Below are 21343 nucleotides of genomic sequence, written 5' to 3'. Positions count from 1 at the left end.
TGTCAGACGGGATTTCGCATTCACAGCATAGCCGTGCACTACCTGATGTGGTCCACATGGTGCGTCTTAAGTCCTTTTACGGAAGCTGACCAACTTCCTAATTTTGTTGTTTTCTTTGCTACGCGTGTTTTTCTTTATTACTTCCGTTTCCTTGCAGCATCGGGTGGATGCTCTTTAAGAGTGGTGTATTGACACGTGTTCTTGTTTGTCGCTATCGAACGACACGATTCACCGCCTAACAAATGTTATCGCACACCGCAGGACGCATCTGCATGTATCGGAAGTTTCTGGAGTGTTATCGATGGTTCCATCCACTGTGACTGAACCTTGCGTAGATTGATTGCATGTGTGTGCGACGCGAATAATGTAGAACTTTGTGGAAGGCATGGTGGTACTAGCTATTACTTTGGAACACTCGACGACTGATGCATAAAAGCCGAAGCTTTTGACCCGCTGATCAAATTTTCGACGGTCGCCGATGTGTTCGCTGCTATCGTTGTTCTTTGAGTGTAGCCTGCTTTTGAGCGCACAAGTTCGCCCAATAAAACGCTAGTTTTTTTAGTCACAGTTTAGCTGCCTTCTTTTACGTCACTGCTACGTGACAATATATGTTCGCCTCTTGGGGTCGGGGTTAAAATAGCCACTATTTTGGTCATCATTCTATCGCATATGATATAGGCCACGGGACAGTAACACAAAGGCATCCATATAAGCTACAATGTTCATCTTCGTTGCCTAAATATGGTGAGGAGCTTCCTATTTCCTGTTCCTAAGATGAATAAAGATAAACACTTGAAAACAATTCTGTCTATATACGTGGCCCTTGCATGTCCTTATGTATTCACTTGGCACTAATATCATGATGACAAGTATTCATTTCCACAATTATTGCTTTAACCCACTCCAAACATGAAGTTTTCCAGCCCTGATGACATTTCAAACGCTTTTCTTCAAGCGATATGCCAATGCATTGTAATTGTATTTGAACGGAATTTGTGAACCATGCTTAGAAACAATAAACATTCTGCAAGACTGGCGTCATGCGAAAAATATTTCTATACCCAAGTCATGCTCCAACTCGTACCCATCAACTATCGCCGAGTCTGATGAAGAAGTGCGCGTTCTAAGTTATTCGAACATGTAATCTTTAAAACTAGTATATCTCACCTGAAAACTAAGTTTTATTTAGTATCAACAACATGGCTTCCGATCAGGTCTCTCAACCGCAGCACAACTAGCGGAGATAACCCATGACTTCGTTGATGCAATTAACAAAGGGAGTCCGAATGACGCACCCTTCAGTGATTTCTTGAAAGCTTTCAACTTAGTAACAAAGCTTGCGGTGGGTATAGCATTTCTGGAATTTCAACGACATATATATGTATATTTGCCTTATGTTTAACAAACATATTTAAGAAAACGCTTCATAAAAATATCTGAAGCTGGGATAGTGTAATGAATATATCTCAATTCTCTCCTTTATGATACGTTCTGAGTGCGGGCATCATTCTCCTTACGTTGTCATGATTGACCGGCCATGCACAGATGATAAGAATGGAGTACAGAACAACGCGACAGAAATCGCTACATTAGGCCTGCCCTGCTGATAGTTTGCCGCACGCTTCTTATGGAACTAGTGTACGCCCTAGTTACTGTTTTTTTAGTTCACTTACTCCTATAGTCAACGCAATTTAAAATGACAGAAAGTTGTGGGTGTGTTTCTACACAGGACAAAATTTTAAGGTAATTTCCACCACTGCCTATTTCGTCCTATTTTAGGGTACACTAAGATTGCGTCGAAAAGCAGGTTACCAAAGCAGCAAACACAGGTGTAACTTACAATATTGGGCCAAGTCTCATTTTCTAATGTTGAAAATACACATTCCGAATAAGAACTTGTGCTTGATAAATCCGCACTTCGGGCTTGCTCGCTAGTTGCAACTTCACTAGCATAGATGGTCCTCAGCGGCGTTAGTTGAGCTTGAAATGCCAGTTTGTTTGTAGCTTTGATGACAGCGTCATCAGAATTCAAGGTCCACACTTCTAGAACCGATGGACCCAACCGTTCCATTAGCCTTCTTTGAAACTTGCGTGCTGGCTGAGAGGATGATCACGAATGGTGAAACTCCGTGAGGCTTTCTTTGTACGTGAAAGGCATGCAGCTGTTGACATGTCGTTCTGATTCGGAAGGAGATCCCATGCGACCCCAGGGAACGCATCATTCACTCGCTGCTTGCGGTGAAGTTTGTAGCCGCGATTCTTTCCAAGTCGACGAGCCTCGTTCTGTATCATTTCAATTGAAACGGCAGAGCTATTTACCCACAGGCTTCTGAGGCGTAGAACGCTTCTACTTCAGGTTGCGGGTAAAAATCATATTCCATGTGCAGCAATCACCGCTTGCCTACCTGGTAGAGTTCAGCTGTTTATCCTGCCGTCTCTAATAGCAGATGTTTACTTCGTTGACGCTGAAATGCCTTCCCAATGAATGATTGCCGTTCTACAAAGCGTGCTCAAGAGCATTGAGCTTGAAACCGGCGCTGGATTTCGCTTATCCCATTAAAGACCAGCGTGACCATGGTCACAGTAGTCTGCACAGTGAGTTTCAATTAATTACGATTAACAAAACGCCACCAAAATCGCCTTTGACGTGCCGTTTGACAGATTAGAGTTCCCTTTATGGATACCAAGTGGCAGCAGCTGTCAGTCATTTTGTGGGAGCCCCTCGCAAAGGCAGGAATAAGTGTTACTCTGGGAGTAGCGTTGCCATGCATTGCTTCAAGGGGTAAGCGTGTTTCTTTTTCCACTACTTCTTTAAGCAATAGTCAGATATTCTTACTTCCGTATTGTTCTTCGAATATGTGACCTTCGATGAGCATTTGTGAAAGATTAATGTTTGATTTATCCATGAACGAGCCTGTTATCTTGCGCGTTGCCATATGGTCACGCTGGGCCTTTAGGCTACCTAATTTTTTTTTAACTGCATTCTCATCTCTTGCATGGCTGCTGGCGCGTTCTCGCAGTGGTTATTTCTTATTTTATTGTCTGAATAGGTTGATGGTGGAAGAAATAGCGAAGGTAGTCGTAGAGGAAGATGTCGACGCGTCAGTGATTTATATCGAGCTGCCAGAGGCTAGCACCTATTCGGATGAAGACTCGGCGGATGAAGACTCAGGTGGGCTCATTGACAATCTAAGCAGGTGTCAGCTATGAGCGGGCGCTGAAACTGTTTTCTCGGACGGACGCCGCGGTGGTGTATGCGACTCGGACGGTCATGACCCCGGCGAGGAAGGTGACGGTACATCAGAGGTTTCTTCAGTAGTTGATGCGGCCATTCCTGCAAAATTATTCACTGTTTCTAAGTGGACGAAGGGTGATCTCCAGATAAACCTTGGCTTATTTCCCGACCCAAACTTTGCTGCTTACAAGGACTTTTAACCTGTTGAGTTGTTCGAACTTTTTTACAAAGCCGTCGTGGAGCTGCAAGTCGAACAAACAAGAACGTATGTGTTATTTTTGAATATGCCCGATCCGGAGGTTACCAAAGAAGAATTAAATTTTCTTGGAGTGCTCGTTTTGTCCGGCTATAACCGCTTCCCAGGGCAAAAGTGCTATTGGGATAGCGGCTCGGATATGCGAAACACGATGGCCTACAATGCTGTGCGAAGAAGTCGCTTCGTTCAGAGCATGTAATTCCTGCACTGTGCCAAATGCACGCCTAGCAGTTAGTGACAAGTTGGCAAAGTTGCGTCCATTGATGGCACTATTGAATCCAAGATTTCTGTAGCATTTTCAACCTGTGCGTCACCTGAGCTATGATGAAAGTATGATCGAGTATTATGGTCGTGATGGCTGTAAACAGTTTATGCGCGGAAAGCCTCTCTGCTTAAGGTATAAAGTATGGTGCCTAAATGCCAAGAACAGATACCTTGTAAACTTCAAAGTGTATCAAGGCAAGCAGGGGATCCCGGAACATCTGAAAAAATATGAAAAGGACTTCGGAAAAGCAGCGGCGCCGCTTCTTCAAATGGTGGAAGAACTCGCGGCAGAGACGCACGACTTTCCTTTCTTTTTCTATTTTGATAATTTATTCACAAGCATGCAGCTACTCAGGCATCTCAAGGCGCAGGGCTACGAATGCACGGGCACAGTGAAGAAGAACCGTGTTCCCAAAGAGTGCCCTATCGCTTGACCAGAATTCGTCAAGCAACAACCTCGCAGGCACGAAGATCCCGTGATGAGGGACAATGGGATGATTGTTGTCCGCTAGACGGACAGTTCTGTAGTACCTATCGTAAGCACCATTAACGGCGTAGAGCCAATGTCATCTGCAGACAGGTACTCTCGTGTTGAGAAGAAGCGAATGAAGTTGTCCCATCCAAACACTGTTGCTCAGCACAAGTTTTATAGGAGGTACAGACCAGATGGATGCAAATGTAGGCGCCTATTGGATTGCAATCCATGGCAAATAGTGGTGGTGGCCGATTTTCACTTGACTTTGTTATGTATCTATCAGTAACGCTTGGGCGCTAATTCGGAGCACAGGGTTCAACGTCACACAGGTGGAATTCCGCAGGCAAATTGCACAAAGATATACCTGATGCCATGGGACAATAAGCCTAGTGGACCTGGTCAACGCACAATCCCAAATACTGGTGTTGTCCTGAATGGTACACGGTACGGCCAAGTGGCCCACATTGTTACACCAATACCTAATGGCAAGAGGTGGAGGTGTGCATGAGTGAGATAATTGCAATAGCATGGTGCACACACAATGCCCAAAATATGACGTCGGCATGTGTATTCCATGACTCAAGCCATATCACACTAAATAAGTGCTCGACTATTCGCCATGTATGTTTTTGTGATGTTTCATGGCTTGAAATAAATGTTTTTAACTTCGTGTATTTTGCTGTAGCGTAAGGGCCCAGTGTGACCATATGGTCACGGGCTATAATTCGAAAACTAATTAGGCAAGAGTAATAATTTCTTGCATGTGAATTATTAGTATAAAGGTAAGTTAATATATTAGATTTATTTGAATATAGAAAGAAAAAAAGAAACCGGTCTCTAATGGGTTAACGTCTCACGTGGCATGCTGGCAGTCTGATTACTACATGATTAGTTTCACGACGAACGGACAAGATAGACAGACAAAAAAGCATGGTTGCAATAATAGGTTTGTGAGTACAGCACTAGATATCTCCAGTGCTGGTAGTGCCAGAGAGGAGCTGGCATCCGCAGTTGGCCGTAACATTCACCAGTCCAAGCCGAAGTCAGGTACCGGTTTGAATGCTGAGTTGCGAATGAGGTCATTGTGCAGGGGGTTATGCGCGTTTTTATTGTGGGCATGTTTTTGGTGTGCTTAGGTAACCAAGCAAGCACGCAATGAGGGCTAGCTATGCTGTGATTATTGCTGCTTTTTAATAGGAATCTGGGTAACGAAGACTGCTTGGGTTACCTCGCCTACAATCACTTACCATTATACATTTGCTTCCAACTTAACGTCTGCCAGCTACAAAACGTCCTTCAAACAGAAATATTGCACGGCTTTTACCACTTGCTGCTATGTTAATAAGGTTTATGCTCAATTGCTTGACCAGTTTATTATTTACCCCTACAATTATTCCACTTAGTATTCTGTGTCGCAGGGCAATATTGATTCATTCGTTTGGACTGCAGTTTTTGCTGATGACACCATGTCAAAGGAGGTTACGCAAAGACGCTGAAAGCAGTGTAGTGATACTCTTAGCAGCAGTTTGGCAATGCACTATAGTAGTGAGCTTTTGCAAAAATATTCATCGTGGCTCATATGCACATACCATGACAAAAATTTAGATAGAATTGCGAATTACCTATTACGCAGTGAGCTATATTAGCTATACCCGGTAGCATACTAAGCTCTTGAAAGGCACCGCATATATTCAAATTCAGACTGCATCACTGTAATACAGTAAGAAACAAAATACAGATTTATCAATTGAGTAAACTGACAGTAGTCTGGCTGATAAAATGATACACCGCAAATCAGTAGAATGACAGGCTATAAATTCAGCTAGTGGGCGTAGACATGTAGGCTTCTAATTATGACATGTATAAGAAGCCAACAAACACTGACTCCAAGGACAGACAGACAGACAGACAGACAGACAGACAGACAGACAGACAGACAGACAGACAAAGAACTTTAATGACAAGATCCTGAGAAGCTTTGGCCTAGGGCAGAGCTGCGGGCCGCTCCCACGTGGGGACTGGTAGGCCGAGCCTAACCGCCGCATCGTGGGCTGTTTGGACAGCCCAAGTTGGACGTGCATATTCTGAGCTCCGGAAGGCAGAGCTCCATGCTTGTTCTGTGATGCAATTGGGTCCCTGTAACGACGGGCATCGCCAGAGCATGTGTGCGAGATTGCTAACAGCCCCACAGTCGGGCCAAGTAGAGCTGAAAGCCTCTGGAGTGATCGTGTGGAAAAGGGCCAGGTTTGGATAGCACATCGTCTGAAGCATGCGTAAAGTGGACGCCAGAGGTCTAGCCAGTTTGATGTGAGGGGAAGGATAAGTCCCGAAACTCGAGAACCCTGGAGTCTGAACTCGATCCTGCTCCCGCGCGGTGGGTTAGTGCGCGCGCTTGGGAGTGGGCGATGTCATTCAGATTGGGAAACGAATCAAGCTGGGGTCGAGGTGAGCCGGAAACCACGTGATTGTGTGTGGAGAGATTGTCTTGTTCTTGAGAATCTTGTGAGCCTCCTCAGCGATGGACCCTGAAGCGAAAGCCCTGACCGCCGATCTCGAATCAGTGAAGATTTGTGATCTGCTGTTGTCTAGGAGTGCTCTAGCAACTGCGGCCTGCTCCGCTCTGGTTGGTGTTGAGCACTTCAGGGAAGCCGCATTCACTATCTGTCCGTTGTGATCAACGAGGGCAAAGGCGAAGTTAGACGACTGTCCATATTGGGCTGCGTCGACAAAACGTGCCGAGTAGGGATCGTCCTCGGTATGCTTGAGGAGGGCGAGGGCTCTTGCCCTGCGTCTGCCTACGTTGTGTTGAGGATGAACATTTCGGGGAAATGATGCAACTCGTATGTTGTTCCTTCGATTTTCTGAAATTTCATTTCTCCGCTCTTCCATGAGGATAGGGTTGATCCCAAGAACTGCCAGTATCTTTTTTCCAGCCTGGCTACAGGATAGACGGGCCAGTTGGGCTGACTCCTGGGCCTCGATTATCTCGCCTAATGTGTTGTGCACTCCTAGTTGCATAAGGAGGTCCGTGCTCGCCCGTAACGGAATGCCTAGTACTTTTTTAATACTTTTTCTGATGAGCGTGTTGAATCGTTTCTTCTCGTACCAAGGACAGCAGAGGGGAAATTGGTCATAGTTGTCAAATGAAATAAAGAAATAATAAATAGATCAAAATCAAATGACTGGATGTAGCTGGGATACGAGCCCACGTCTTCCGTTATTCCTGCAATGGTCTCGCCATTACACCTCCGGCGGCGTCGTTTACATAAGCACTTTCTTCGGTATTGAAATTTATCTGGGTGAACTAAGCAAGGAAGTGTTAGCCAGGGCCACCACTCATGGCCTTGCCTGCCATGTGGAACATCATTTTTGCCACAGGCGTCAATTTTTTTCAAACATTCAGGATAAACCAACTGGTCAATCAACCCACACATGCTACCAGTGCACATCAAGGATACCGCATTCGGGACGATTGCTGTGTAATGAAGAAGTATACAGAATATCAGTATTCCCGATTTTTATTACTGGCATCATCAGAAGCCAACAAACACTCACGCCAAGTACAGCAACGGAGAAATTACTCCAAGTTACTAACTGAAGTAAATAAATGATATATAAAGAAACAAGAATGTGGGTGAAAAAACTATTTGTCGAAGGATGATACGAACCCACTTCTTCGCATTACGCGTGCTATGCACTTACCACTTTGACCAGCGGGACGTTGTTTACCCATCCACTTTTCATGTTTATCTTTCTGTTGTTAGATTATGTTTATCTACTATAACTATCCCTATAATTGTCAGCCAGTGCCAACACTCACGGTCATGGCGACAGATGTGGAAAATCATTTGTGCCGCAGATGTCTCGTTTATGTGAGCTTTTAAGGTGAAGGCTACTGGCCGTAAACTCCGTCATACTACCTCAAGACATCAAAGCCTGCTATGTAATACATGAGAAAAAAGAAAACCGAGGAGCCGGATTTTTATTAGTGATATCATAGGAGTGAAGAAATATTGAGAAGTAAAACATAGGGGAAGAGACCCGTAGAACTAAACTGAAATAAAATAGAGATAAACAATGACAAGCAACATTAGTCGTTTGCTTAGGTGTCTCTTAGTGACACGTGCACTTCATCGTCGGTGTTATTGAGGTTAGCTTCAGACGAACGCAAAACACGAACCGAACTCGGTGGATCATGCGAGCTAACAGCTTCCCCTAGTACGATCAACGGGCGAGGAGCGAGGGAGGATACTGAGGCAGCGCAGCGTGCGCCACCTGGCGGGGTGTAGCTCCCTAGCGAACGGCACATGAAGTGCAACTTATGGGGCCTCTCCAGTGCTGACGTCAGAACGTGTAATGAGCGTGCGCGCGCAGCTGTACCTAGCAAGCGAGCGAGCGAGCACCTGTTCACTGGGAGAGAGGAGCAAAAGTGTTCACTCCATGGCAGGCAACTGCTTTGCGTTATTTAAACGGTGAAAAATCATGCCAACTTCTTGTGACTGACGTCATTATTGACGTCATTATTTCCGTTTTCTGCTGCCGGGTTTCCAGGAATTTCGCCAAAGTGCTGACGTGGCGGATCAGTGAAGCCTACGATTCGGTGTTTTAGTGTGCGGTAATAAGCCATATATAATTAATTTCAATTATTCCTGACATCTCACTAACTCAACCGATTACTAAAGTTGTCCTGTGATGTACCTATAATAAAACCCACGAATATTGTACCGCACAATTTCTTTTTCTGATATATATTTTCTGATCAATGATTTCTAATTAATTATAACTATTCTAGACGCTTCGGTAACTAAACTTGTAACTAAACTTATACTCTGATATATTAACAAAGATGCACGAATTTCGTAGTGTACTATATTTCTTTTTTGTTCAGTTTATATTGAATTTCGTCTGCCTTTGTCACAAGAGGTGAACATGAAGTGCTGCGCAAGGAATAAGTCTACTTATTCCAGGGACTTCTGTCATTCAATTTGTAACTGGACTTATTCACCGATGTCTCATCTATAATAGAATTTAATGAATTTTCTACGGTCCTTTTTTTCTATTTTTCTGATTTATCATGTGTTTCGTCCACGGTATTCAGTAATTTCTAATAAATTCTAATTATTCCAGGCACTTCACTAAGTCTACTTGCAACTAAACTTATGACCTGATATGATACCTAAGTGAAACCCGTGAATACTATACTGTACTATTTCTTTCCTATTTTTCTGATTTGTCTTGAATTTGGTCCCCGGTAATCAGTGATTTCTACTTACTTCAAATTATTCGAGCTGTTTAAGTAACCGAACTTGCCGCTAAACTTACGGTTTGATATCAAATCGATAATGAAACCCGATGGATTTTGTACTGTACTGTTTTTTAATTTTTTTTGTGATATATTTTCAATTTCGTTCCCGCTCATCTTAGGAGCTGAACCGGAAGTGCTGCGCAAGAAACTAGTGTCATTCTGTACTCATGCCATTAAAAATAATTGGTATAAAAGTGTGAGAAAAAACTACTGATGGTAGGTGGGATACGAACGCACGTCTTCGAAAGATGCGCGCGATGCTCTTACCAATTGAGCAATCGGGGCTTCATTTACCCAGCCACTTTCTTCGGTATTTATGTCTATCTGCGTCACCTAAATCTGGGAGTGTTAGCCAACGCCACCACTGATAGCCTTAGTGGTGGATGCAGAACAATGTTTCGGCGGCAGGCGTCTGCTTTTGTCAACTTTGATGTCAAGGCAACTGAACAATTTACCTACACATGCTAACTGAAGAGAAGAAAGGTGCCGCATTCAAGACCCCCGCTTTGTAATGGGCGTAAAGAAAGAAAACCAGGGGGTCCAAGTTTCATTCGTGATGTTTTTATGGGGCGTGTAGCAGGCGTTTATTTCGGGAAGCCGTAGGGCAGGTGGGTGCCGGTACTGCACTTCGTCTTCCTCTTCGTCGTTGCCCTCTTAATGTTGTTGTTGTTGCTGCTGATGATGCTGCTGCACACCTTTTGACGCACTGTAACATGGCTACTGTCGCAGACGAAGCCCACCGAGTGACTAGTCAGTGGGGCTCCCGTTGAGTGGGCTACATGCATGATGTTGTCCTTGGAAGACCATCTTCCACTGGAATTCAGGTGTGCAATCTGATAATTCATCTCGCCGAGACGCTCAACCACAATGAATGGTCTAACATAGTCGGCAAGCAGTTTTTGACCGCGTTTACTCACGGAAGTCCATAGGCACACTTAGGTCACCCGGAGCATAAGTGACTTGCCGGTGTAGAGAACCATATCGGCATTTTGAATGCCTTTGTGAAGCTAGAGTACGTGATCGAGCAAGGCGCCGAGCATCCTTCGCTCGGCAGAGCGTTTCCCCAATACAAGCGTCCTATCACTTACCAAAATGAAAGATAGTGTTTAATGTGTACCTGGGTGGACGAGCGTAAAGAAGCAAAAGCAGACTACATCCAGTGGTCTCATGTTGCACTGCGTTGTATGCGTAAGTGACCAATGGTAATACTTCGTTTAGTTCTTGTGGTCCGAGCTTACGTACGTGAGAATCATGACCGCAAGTGTTCTGTCCGAGCGTTCCTTCACATCATTGGCCTGCGAGTGATAAGGCATTGAGTGTAGCAGGTTCGAGGCACACAACCGTATACGTTTTTCAACATCATCTGTGAAACAATTTGGTGCGAGGGATCACTTGAGGGGGACCATGACAAATGATAAAGAAATGCAGCGTAAAATTTGAACCTCACCTGCAGTGGCAGAGGATAGCGCTGCCTTCTCAGAGGACAGGGTCAGGTAGTCGGCACACACTATGATCCATCAGTTTTGTATGCAAGAACGTGGGAACGGTCCTATGAGGTCAATGCCTCCTTGCTCAAAGGGGGACTGGGTGGCACCGCATGCTGTATGAAACCAGCTGGAGCTGCAGTAGGTCTCTTGTGACTTTGACACTCGGCGCAAATGGCTACGTATATCTCCGTTGTCTTGCTCATTTGAGGTCAGTAAGTTTTTTCTTTGGCACGGTGGAGTGCCCACGTGGAGCCTAAGTAGTCGAAAGTTGGATAATCATGCACGACGCGCAAAACGGAAGAGCGGAGGGCTTCTGACACAACCAGAAGAAACCGTGCACCTATGGCGGAGACATTTTTCTAATACAGCAGTCCATCCTGAACACAAAAAACTACATGATGTCGACTTTTTCGCTGCAGAGAAAAGTGGTTCTGAACTCGGATCATCACGTTTCTCACTTGCGAAGGTTGTGGCATCTGGGAAATCATGGTGTACAGATGCGATGAGGTGGTCAAAGCTGTCCGCGTCGCATTCCATTGTACGAAGAGAAATCCTTGAACGGGAATTGGCATCAGCGTTTCGTCGGGGGCTCTTGTAGGGTACAGTGAAGATGTACTCTTCCAGACGCAGGTCCCATTGTGCAAGGCGCCCAGATGGATCGCGAAGTTTCACGAGCCAGCAGAAAGTATGATGATCAGTGACGATCGTAAAGAGACGCCCATAACGATGGGACCGAAATTGCCGCACCACAAAATAACTGCAACACATTCCTGCTCAGTCACCGCCTGGTTGCGCTTGGGTTTGGGGAATGACCAATTTGCGTAGGCGATGACGTGTCCGTAGTTAACCAAGCATCGAACCAGAGCAGCAACAAAACCAACACCACTCCCATCTGTGTGCACTTCTATGGTCGCGGAAGGATTGAAGTGTCGGAAGATTGGCCACGATTTCAGCAGAAACTTTAGCTGTAGAAAGGAAGCAGAACAATCAGGCGTCCATTCATAAGCGGCATTCTCGTGCAGGAGGCTTGTCAAAGGATAAGTGGCATCAGTATATCCAGGCACGAACCGCCCAACATAGGAGCAGAGCCCTAGAAAGCTGCGAAGTTGTTTTACAGACTGAGGTGGTTCAAACGCTTCAAGAGCCTCCGTATTCGCAGGGTGAGATCTGACGCCGTCACTGTACACAATATGTCCCAACAGCAAGGCTTGGTGCTCATGAAAAGGGCACTCGTTAGAATTGAGCACAAGACAAGCCTTCTGTATGCAGGGGAGGACAATGCCGAGATGTGTGTTGTGGTCGTGAAATGTGCGCGCACAGATAAGAACATCGCTCAGGTAGCATATGCATATATCCCACTGTACACCTCGCAGAACAGTATCCATGAATCCTTCGAAGGTGGCGGATGCGTTTGACAAGCCGAACGGCGGGACATTGAGTTCAAAAAGTCCCTCGGGTGTTATGAATGCTGTCTTTTCCTTATCCTCGGTATGCATCGCGGTTTGCCAGTAGCCGGATTTCTAGTCTACAGAAAAGAAGTTAGAAGTCGATTGAAGGCAGCCAAGGGCAGCATCTATACGCAGAAGTGGGTGGACATCTTTCTTGGTAATGTTGTTTAGCCGCAGATAATCAACACATAATCACCAACTGCCGCCTTTCTTTTTCACGAGAATGACAGGCGCAGCACAGGCACTCGCGGAATCCTGAATTATCCCCTTGTGCAGCATTTCCTGCCATAACATCTAATTTGGCGGCATATTCAGAGGGCACGGGTAGCTTCCGGAGGGGAGGTGGAAGATGCCCGGTTAATTCTCGGTGCCCTGCATTCCGAACACAGATGGCACTCCCGTAAACATGCCTGCCACGGATACTACAGCAGGCTGCGAATCGCAAGCGCGGTCTTCTGCATACCAAAGTGGATTAAGAGGCCTGCGTGCTACTGCAATCCCCTAGCCCTCAGACACGCATTGTCAGGTAACACTGTTTTATACATGATGGGCCTCTTGCAATGACGATGTGGTCACCTATGGCATGACGATTTCCTGTCATCGACACTTATTCAGTGGCACATTCGGAGGGGACGGGTGGCGTCCGGAGTGGAGGTGGTCAATTCCCGCTTCATTCTCGGTACCCTGCAATCCGAACAGCAATGACACTCTCGTAAACAGGCAAGCCAGGGTTTCCAACAGGAGGCTGTAAATCGCAAGCACGGTGTTCTACATCAGAGTGTTAAATGGATTAAGTGCCTGGGTTCATCTGCAATCCTCTAGGCCTCGGAGACGTATTATCAGGTAAATTTTTTTTTTTACATGATGGTCCTCTAACCATGATGATGTGGTCACGCACACCACGGTGATTTCCTGTCATCGAATCTTCTTTGGCGGAACATTCTGAGGGAACGGAAAACTTCCGGAGGGGATGTGGCAGATGCCCAGGAAATTCGCGGTGCCCTGCAGTGCGAACACCGATTGCACTACCATAAAAAGCATGGCACGGATATTACAGCAGGCTGGGAATCGCAAGCGTGGACGTCTGCATAGCAGAGTGGAATAAAAGGTCTGCGTTCTACTGCAATCCCATAGCCTTCGGAGAGGTATTATCAGGTAAAGCTGCTTTACACATGATGGTCCTCTTGCCAATGACGATGTGGTTACAGATGGCATAATGATTTCTTGTCATCGGGAATTCTTTGGCGGCCCATTCAGAGGGGACGGGGTGCTTCCGGAGGGGACGTGGTCAATTCCCGGTTCATTCTCGGTGCCCTACAGTCCGAACACGGATGACACTCCCCTAAATAGGCATGTCACCGTTTACAACAGCAGGCTTGGAATCGCAAACGTGGTATTCTGCATCGGAAATTGTTTAAACGACTGCGTTCTTCTGCCATCCTCTAGCCATCCGAGAGAAATTATCAGGTAAGGCTGTTTTACACACGATGGTCCGCTTGCCAATGACAATGAGGTCACCAATGGCATTATGATTTCCTGTCATCGCAACTGCTTTGGAGGCACACTCATAGGGGAGGGCAGCTTCCGGAGGGGAGGTGGTCAATTCCCGGTTCATTCTCGGTACCCTGCAGTCCGAACAGCGATGACACTCCCGTAAACAGGCATAGCAGGCTTTACAACAGGAGGCTGGGAATCGCAATCGCCGGCGCCCTGTGTGTGTGGGTGTTTCTTCTTTGTCCTCCGTCATTTCAGCGCCTTCACTTCAGATCACGTGGTTTTCTGCATCGCAGTATTAAATGGATTGAGTGTCTGTGTTGTTCTACAATCACTAGCACGCGGAGAAGTATGACGGGTAAAGCTCTTTTATACATTATGGTTCTCATGCCAAGGACAATGCGGTCACCCGTGGCATGGTGAATTCCGGTCGCCGCATCTTCTTTTGTGGCACATTCAGAGGGGACGGGCAGCTTCCGGAGGGGAGGTGGCAGATGTCCGTTTCATGCTCGGTGCCCTGCAGTCCGAACAGCGATGACACTCCCGTAAACAGGCATGCCACGGTTTACAACAGCAAGCTGGGAATCTTAGACGCGGTTTTCTGCATCTGAAAATCCGTTAGGTGTTTGTGTTTTTCTGCAATACCCTAGCCTTCGGAGAAGCATTATACGATAAAGCTGTTTTTTACATTATATTCCTCTTACCCGTGACCATGTGTTCCTCAATGGCATCATGCTTTCCTGTCATCGTAACATCTTAGGCGGCACATTCAGAGGAGACGGGGAGCTCCCAGAGGGAAGGTAGCAGATGACCGTTTCATTCTATGCGCCCTGCAGTCCGAACACTCAATACACTCCCTTAAACAGGCACGCCATGGCTTACAACAACAGGCGGCGAATCGCGAGCACGGTCTTCTGGATCGCACAGTGGATTAAGTGCCTGCGTTCTATTGCAATCCCCTAGCGCTTCGAGAGGCATTATCGGGTAAAGCTGTTTTATATATGATATACCTCGTTTCAATGACGATGTGGTCAACAATGCATGAAGATTTCCTCTCATCCCAACTTATTTGACGGCATATTCAGAGAGGACGGCAAGCTTCCGGACGGCAGGTGGCAGATGTGTACTTCATTCTCGGTGCCCTGCAGTCCGAACACCGATGACACACCCGTAAACAAGCATGCCACGGTTTACAACAGAAGGTTGGTAAATACAAGCACGGTCTTCTGCATCGCGAGGTGGAATGAGTGCCTGCATCATACTGGAACACCCTAGCCCTGCAGAGACATTATCGGGTAAAGCTGTTTTATACATGATGCTCCTCTTGCCAAAGACGATGTTGTCGCCAATGGCATGATGGTTTCCTGTCATCGCATCTCCTTTGGCGTCACATTCAGGGGGGACAGGAGCATCTGGAGGGGAGGTGGCAGATTCCGTTTCCTTCTCGGTGCCCTGCAGCCGAACCCCGATGACACTCCCTTATAAAGGCAGGACACAGTTTAAAACAGCAGGCTGGGAATCGCAAGCGCAGTCTTTTGCATCGCACAGTGGATTAAGTGCCTGCGTTCTACTGCAATCCCCTAGCCCTTGGAATGAATGAAAAACTTTATTTTCACAAAGGAGGTATACCGGCGAAGGTGGAGCCCTCAGTCCAGGGCCCCTGTGGACTTTGCCATCTTGCTAGCTCTGTCGATCAGCTTGAGCTGTTCTTCAGGCTTCGAGCAGGATAGCGCAGCCTCCCACTGCTCCGGTGTTGGTGTTTTGTGTACTGGCGCTACCTTTGGCTTTTGGCAGGCCCATGTAACGTGGTAAAGCGTTGCGTGTTCACCGCATAGCGGGCATTTATTGTCATATGTTGACGGATAGATTTTGCTGAGCAGACTCAGATTGGGGTATGTATTAGTCTGCAGTTGTCTCCAGGCAACCGACTGCTCTCTACTAAGGTCTTTGTGGGGAGGGGGGTAGATCCTCCTTAGGGCTCTTTGGTTTTCTAAAATTGCTCCATAGCGTCTGGTGACTGTGTCCGGTTCCCCGTCGTGGTGCGCCCCCCGGTTGGCGTATGCTCGGGCGTTGGCGTCGGCACGCTGGTTCCCTGTCACAGTCTCATGACCTGGTGTCCACATAATGAAGCATCTCGAAAAGGTGATTTTTCTCGTCTTGAGTATGCGGATGGCCGCAGTGGATATGCGTCCACTGCTGTACCTTCTGCACGCTTCTTGCGAGTCCGTAAGTATTGTTGTAGTGGCCTCTTCGCCCTTGTGAGGCATTATCAGGTAAAGCTGTTTTACACATGATGTTCCTCGTTTCAATGACGATGTGGTCAGCAATAGCATGATGATTTCGTCGCATCGCAACTTTATTGGCGGCATATTCAGAGATGACGGGCAGCTTCCGGACGGCACGTGGCAGATGCGTTGTTCATTCTCGCTGCCCTGCAGTCCGAACACGATGACAATCCCGTAAACAAGCATGCCACGGTTTACAACAGCAGGCTGGGAATCGCAAACGCAGTTTTCTACATCTGAAAGTGGCTTAAGTGCTTTTGTTTTTCTGGAAATCCCTAGCCGTGGGATAGGCATTATAAGGTAAAGCTATTTTATACATGATATTCCTCGTTCCAATGATGATGTGGTCAGCATTTGCATGATGACTTTCTAGCATCGCACCTTTATTGGCGGCATATTCAGAGAGGACGGGCAGCTTCCGGACGGCAGGCGGCAGATGCGTGGTTCATTCTCGGTGCCCTGCAGTCTGAACACCGATGACACTCCCGTAAACAAGCATGCCACGGTTTACAAGCACGGTCTTCTACATCGCAAGGTGGAATAAGTGCCTGCGTTCTACTGCAATCCCCTAGCCCCGCAGAGGCATTACCAGGTAAAGCTGTTTTATACGTGATACTCCTGTTGCCAATGACGATGTGGTCACCAATCGCATGATGGTTTCGAGTCATCGCAACTTCTTTGGCCGCACATGCAGAGGGAACTTGCAGCTTCCAGAGGGGAGGTGGCATACGCGCGGTTCATTCTCGGTGCCTTGCAGTCCAAACCTCGATAACACTCCCTTAAACAGGCATGGCACTGTTTACAACAGAGGGCTGGGAATCGAAAGCGTAATCTTCTGCATCGCAAGGTGGATTAAGTGCCAGCTTTCTTTTGGAATCGCCTAACCCTTGGAGGGACACTATTTGCTAAAGCTGTTTTATACTTGATATCCATCTTGCCAATGACGGTGTGGTCACCAATGGCATGATGATTTTCTGTCATCGCAACTTCTTCGGCAGCACATTAAGACGGAACGGGTAGCTTCCGGAGGGGAGGTGGCAGAGTTCCCCTTCATTTTTGGTGCCCTACATTCCGAACACCAACGTCTCTCCCGCTAACAAGCATGCCACAGTTTGCAACAGCAGGCTGGGAATCGCAAGCGTGGTATTCTGCATTGCGAAGTGGATTAAGTGCCTGCTTTCTTTTGCAATACCCTATCACTCGGAGAGCTGTTATCAGTTAAAGCTCTCTGATAGATGACGGCCCTCCTGCCAATGACGGTGTGGTCACCCATGGCACGGTGATTTCGCGTAACCACATCTGCTTCGGCGTCACATTTAGAGGACAGGCAGCTTCCAGAGGGGAGGCGGCAGATTGCCGTATCCTTCTCGGTGCCCTGCAGCTGAACCCCGACGATACTTCCTTATACATGCATGCCACAGTTTACAACAGCAGGCTGGGAATCGCAAGCGCAGTGTTCTGCATCGCACAGTGGATTAAGTGCCTGCGTTCTACTGCATTCCCCTAGCTCTTGGAGAGGCGTTATCAGGTAAAGCTGTTTTACACATGATATTCCTCTTGCCAATGAGGATGGGGTCACCAATAGCCTGATGATTCCCTGTCATCGCAATTTTTTGGTGGCGTGTTGAGGGGTGACGGGCAGCTTCCGGAGGGCAGGTGGCGCATGCGCGGTTCATTATCGATGCCCTGCAGTCCGAACACGAATGACACTACCATAAACAGGCATGCCACAGTTTAAAGCAGTAGGCTGGGAAACACAAGTAGGGTCTTCTGCATCGCAAAGCGGAATCAGTGCCTGCGTCATACTGCAATCTCCTAGCCCTCGGAAAGGCATTATCAGGTAAATCTGTTTCATACATGATATTCCTGTTGCCAATGGGGATGTGGTCACCAATGGCATGATGATTTCCGGTCATCGCAACTTCTTTGGCGGCACATTCAGAAGGGACGGTGTCAGGCTTGGAAGCTCAATCCCATCGCTCGTGATTCGTTGTCAAGATTGGAGTCCGGCATGAATTCGAAGGTAGCTGGCCCATGCCGTCGTCCAACTTATCCACGCTGAGGACGTTGATGAAGGGAAGAACTGCTTCTCATCAAGAACGAGGAATATGGGTTTATTTACAGTATTTAAATCAGTCTAAAATGACTGCTTCAGAGAGAATGTTAGTCCAACATGACAGCATAAGAAAAAGAGTGGACCCGCCGGGGTTGCTCAGTGGCTGTGGTGTTGGGCTGCTGAGCACGAGGTCGCGGGATCGAATCCCGGCCACGGCAGCCGCATTTCGATGGGGGCGAAATGCGAAAACACCCATGTGCTTAGATTTAGGTGCACGTTAAAGAACCCCAGGTGGTCAAAATTTCCGGAGTCCTCCACTACGGCGTGCCTCATAATCAGAAAGTGGTTTTGGCACGTAAAACCCCAAATATTATTATTATTATTAAGAAAAAGAGTGTCAGTCCAAAATGACTGCTTAAGGAAAAGTGTGTCGAGCATTCGCACAACAGCAGTTTTTAAACACTCGGTCCGCCGGCGATACAAGGCGGCGAACGTTCGTTTTTCATTGCAAAACTAGCCGCCTCCCGCAGGGCGGCCTACGCACACAAAGGCACACACATTCTTATGTCTGGAGCCGACGTCAGAGGGGAGCCGTTCCGGGTAGCTCGGAGCCATTCTGGGTAGCTCGTTGTCCTGCGTCCCGGTCAGCGCGTGCGAAGCAACAAAAACTGGCTTTCCCGCGGCAGCTCGCGCACGCGTAGCAGATCAGGTCCGCGCTGGGGAGTTCGGGCACAATAGTTCGTCCACCGAACTCATTCCGTCACAACGGCGATGGGGCTAGAGGATGGTGGTCGTTTCAGCACAAAGCCCGCTTCATCGAACGCATCCAAACGGAAGCGACGGAGAGTGGCGGATGCGCGTCTTGTTCCCCAGTCGTACTTCAGTGGCAATCCTGCATTGCAGCTCGCGATTCTTAACAGCGCCTCCGTGGCCCGAAAAATCTCGACTGTCTAGCGCTGACAACCGCTACGCAGGAAGAGAACGGCTGGTGGTCAGGGGGGGATTGATGTCTTGGCTCGCAGCGACCACTTGTGTATTCTTGTCACCACCCCAAAACATCCAACAAGGACAGGCAACTGCAAAAAGAACCCCACAACACGGCTCTGCGCCGAGATGACGTGCACAGGCTCTCAATTTAGACCCGCTAGGCTTCAAAAAAAAAAACATAAGTGCAGAAACAAAAAAAATGCTGCAGTTCGGTATGCCAATTTCTGAAGCAAATTCCGGCTGACAAATTCAGCAATCATGGAGGGAATCCTGCTAAATGAGAGAGGATTTTCTTCACCTAATAAAATTAACACTAGTAACCCTAAAATTTAATCGGGACCCTCAAACGCAGAATTCAAATTAGCCAGCTCAATCCATCCGCATTGCTATGCAACTTTCCCTTCTTATATCTAACGGAGAAGTTGTACTCTTGGAGAGGGAGGCTCCATCGGAGCAAGCGACCATTTTTGTGTGACATTTGGTTGAGCCACGTCAGAGGACAGTGGTCGGTCACGAAGATGAACTTCGCTCGGTCCAAGTAACACGACAACTTCTGGGCGACCCAAACTAAACAAGCACATTCCTTCTCTTAAGCGCTGTAGGCTTCCTCTCTTACATTTAGTTTTCGGCTGGCATAGAGGATATGATGCTCCTCGTTATCGTCGCCGACCTGACTAAGTACCACGCCCATACCACTGTCGCTTGCGTTGCATTGAACTATGAATTCCTTTGTGTAGTATGGCGCGCGAAGCACCGGGCGAGAAACCAATAGCGTTTTCAAACTTTGGAAAGCGTTCTCTTTTTCCTTATCGCAGTGTACGTCATTCGGTGCTCCCTTTCGGAGGGTGTCCGTTAATGGACTGTCGGTTGTCGGCTGGGCCATGTTGTCGGTCAGGGCTAATGCCCTGACCGACAACATGGCCTGCGAACCTGCGCAGGCCTGCGAACCTGAACATGGCCTGCGAATAACCTGCGAACAACCAAACCTACACTTTTCTGCTTTCATCGTTAAGCTGGCTTCCCTCAACCGTGAGAACACCTGTTTGAGGTGCAATACGTGTTGTTCCCAGCCACCCGAAAAAATTGCTACATCATCAAGATAGGGCAAGGCGAACTCCTGCAAGCCTTTTAGGACAATATCCATTAACTTAGAGAAGCTAAACGGCGCGTTCTTCAGCCCGAAGCTAGTGGGAGAGGGCGGAAAGGGCCTACAGGTGATATGAATGCGGCATAAAGGCTGGCACTTTCTGAAAGGGGAACTTGCCAGTACCCCCGCACGAGATCTATAGTTGAAATGCATTTAGCAGCGCTAACTCTTTCAATTCGTTCCTCAATGTTGGGTATCGGGTACAGCTGATCCCTAGTGATGGCATTTAATTTCCTATAGTCAACACACGGACGAGGGTCCTTGTTAGGGGTTTCTACGAGTATTAGTGGTGACGTGTAGTCACTCTCAGCGGGCTCAATAACTCCCAACTCTAGCATGCGCTGTATCTCTGCCTCCATAATCTCTCTCTGTCTTGGAGACACCCTGTACGGCTTCGATCTTGCTGGTTCGGTTGATGTCAGCTCCATTTCATGCGTTATTAGTTCGGTTCTACCCAGCCGATCGCTGAATTTGTCGAGACATTCCCCTAACACCTCCTTTAGCTCATCTAGCTGCTCGGGTCTTAGAGCGTGCGAACTTACCGAGTGTTCTACTACTTCTTCTAGGCCGATTTCAGAGTTGGAGGTCGCCCTATACTCCCTAAACTTGGTAGTAGCGCCATCCTGCTCTTTGATGGTATAGTTAACGACTCCGCTTCGCTCTATATACGGCTTCATCAAATTGCAGTGATATATCGTCACCTCCTTCCTGCGACCGGGCATTTTCAGAGCATAGTTAGTTTCTGAAAGTTTGTGCAACACTTTAACGGGCCCATCCCAGTGAACTTCAAGCTTGCTTGTTCTTGAAGGTTTGAGGATCATTACCTGGTCTCCGGCGTTAAACGTAAGAAGCCTCGCATTCTTGACGTAATAGAATTTGGCGTTCTTTTCAGCTATTCCCATGT

This window comes from Dermacentor andersoni, unplaced genomic scaffold (assembly GCF_023375885.2).
Source record: "Dermacentor andersoni unplaced genomic scaffold, qqDerAnde1_hic_scaffold ctg00000039.1, whole genome shotgun sequence".
In the NCBI taxonomy this organism is placed as follows: domain Eukaryota; kingdom Metazoa; phylum Arthropoda; class Arachnida; order Ixodida; family Ixodidae; genus Dermacentor; species Dermacentor andersoni.
The sequence above is the reverse complement of the archived record's forward strand: the minus strand, read 5'-3'. Positions refer to the sequence as shown.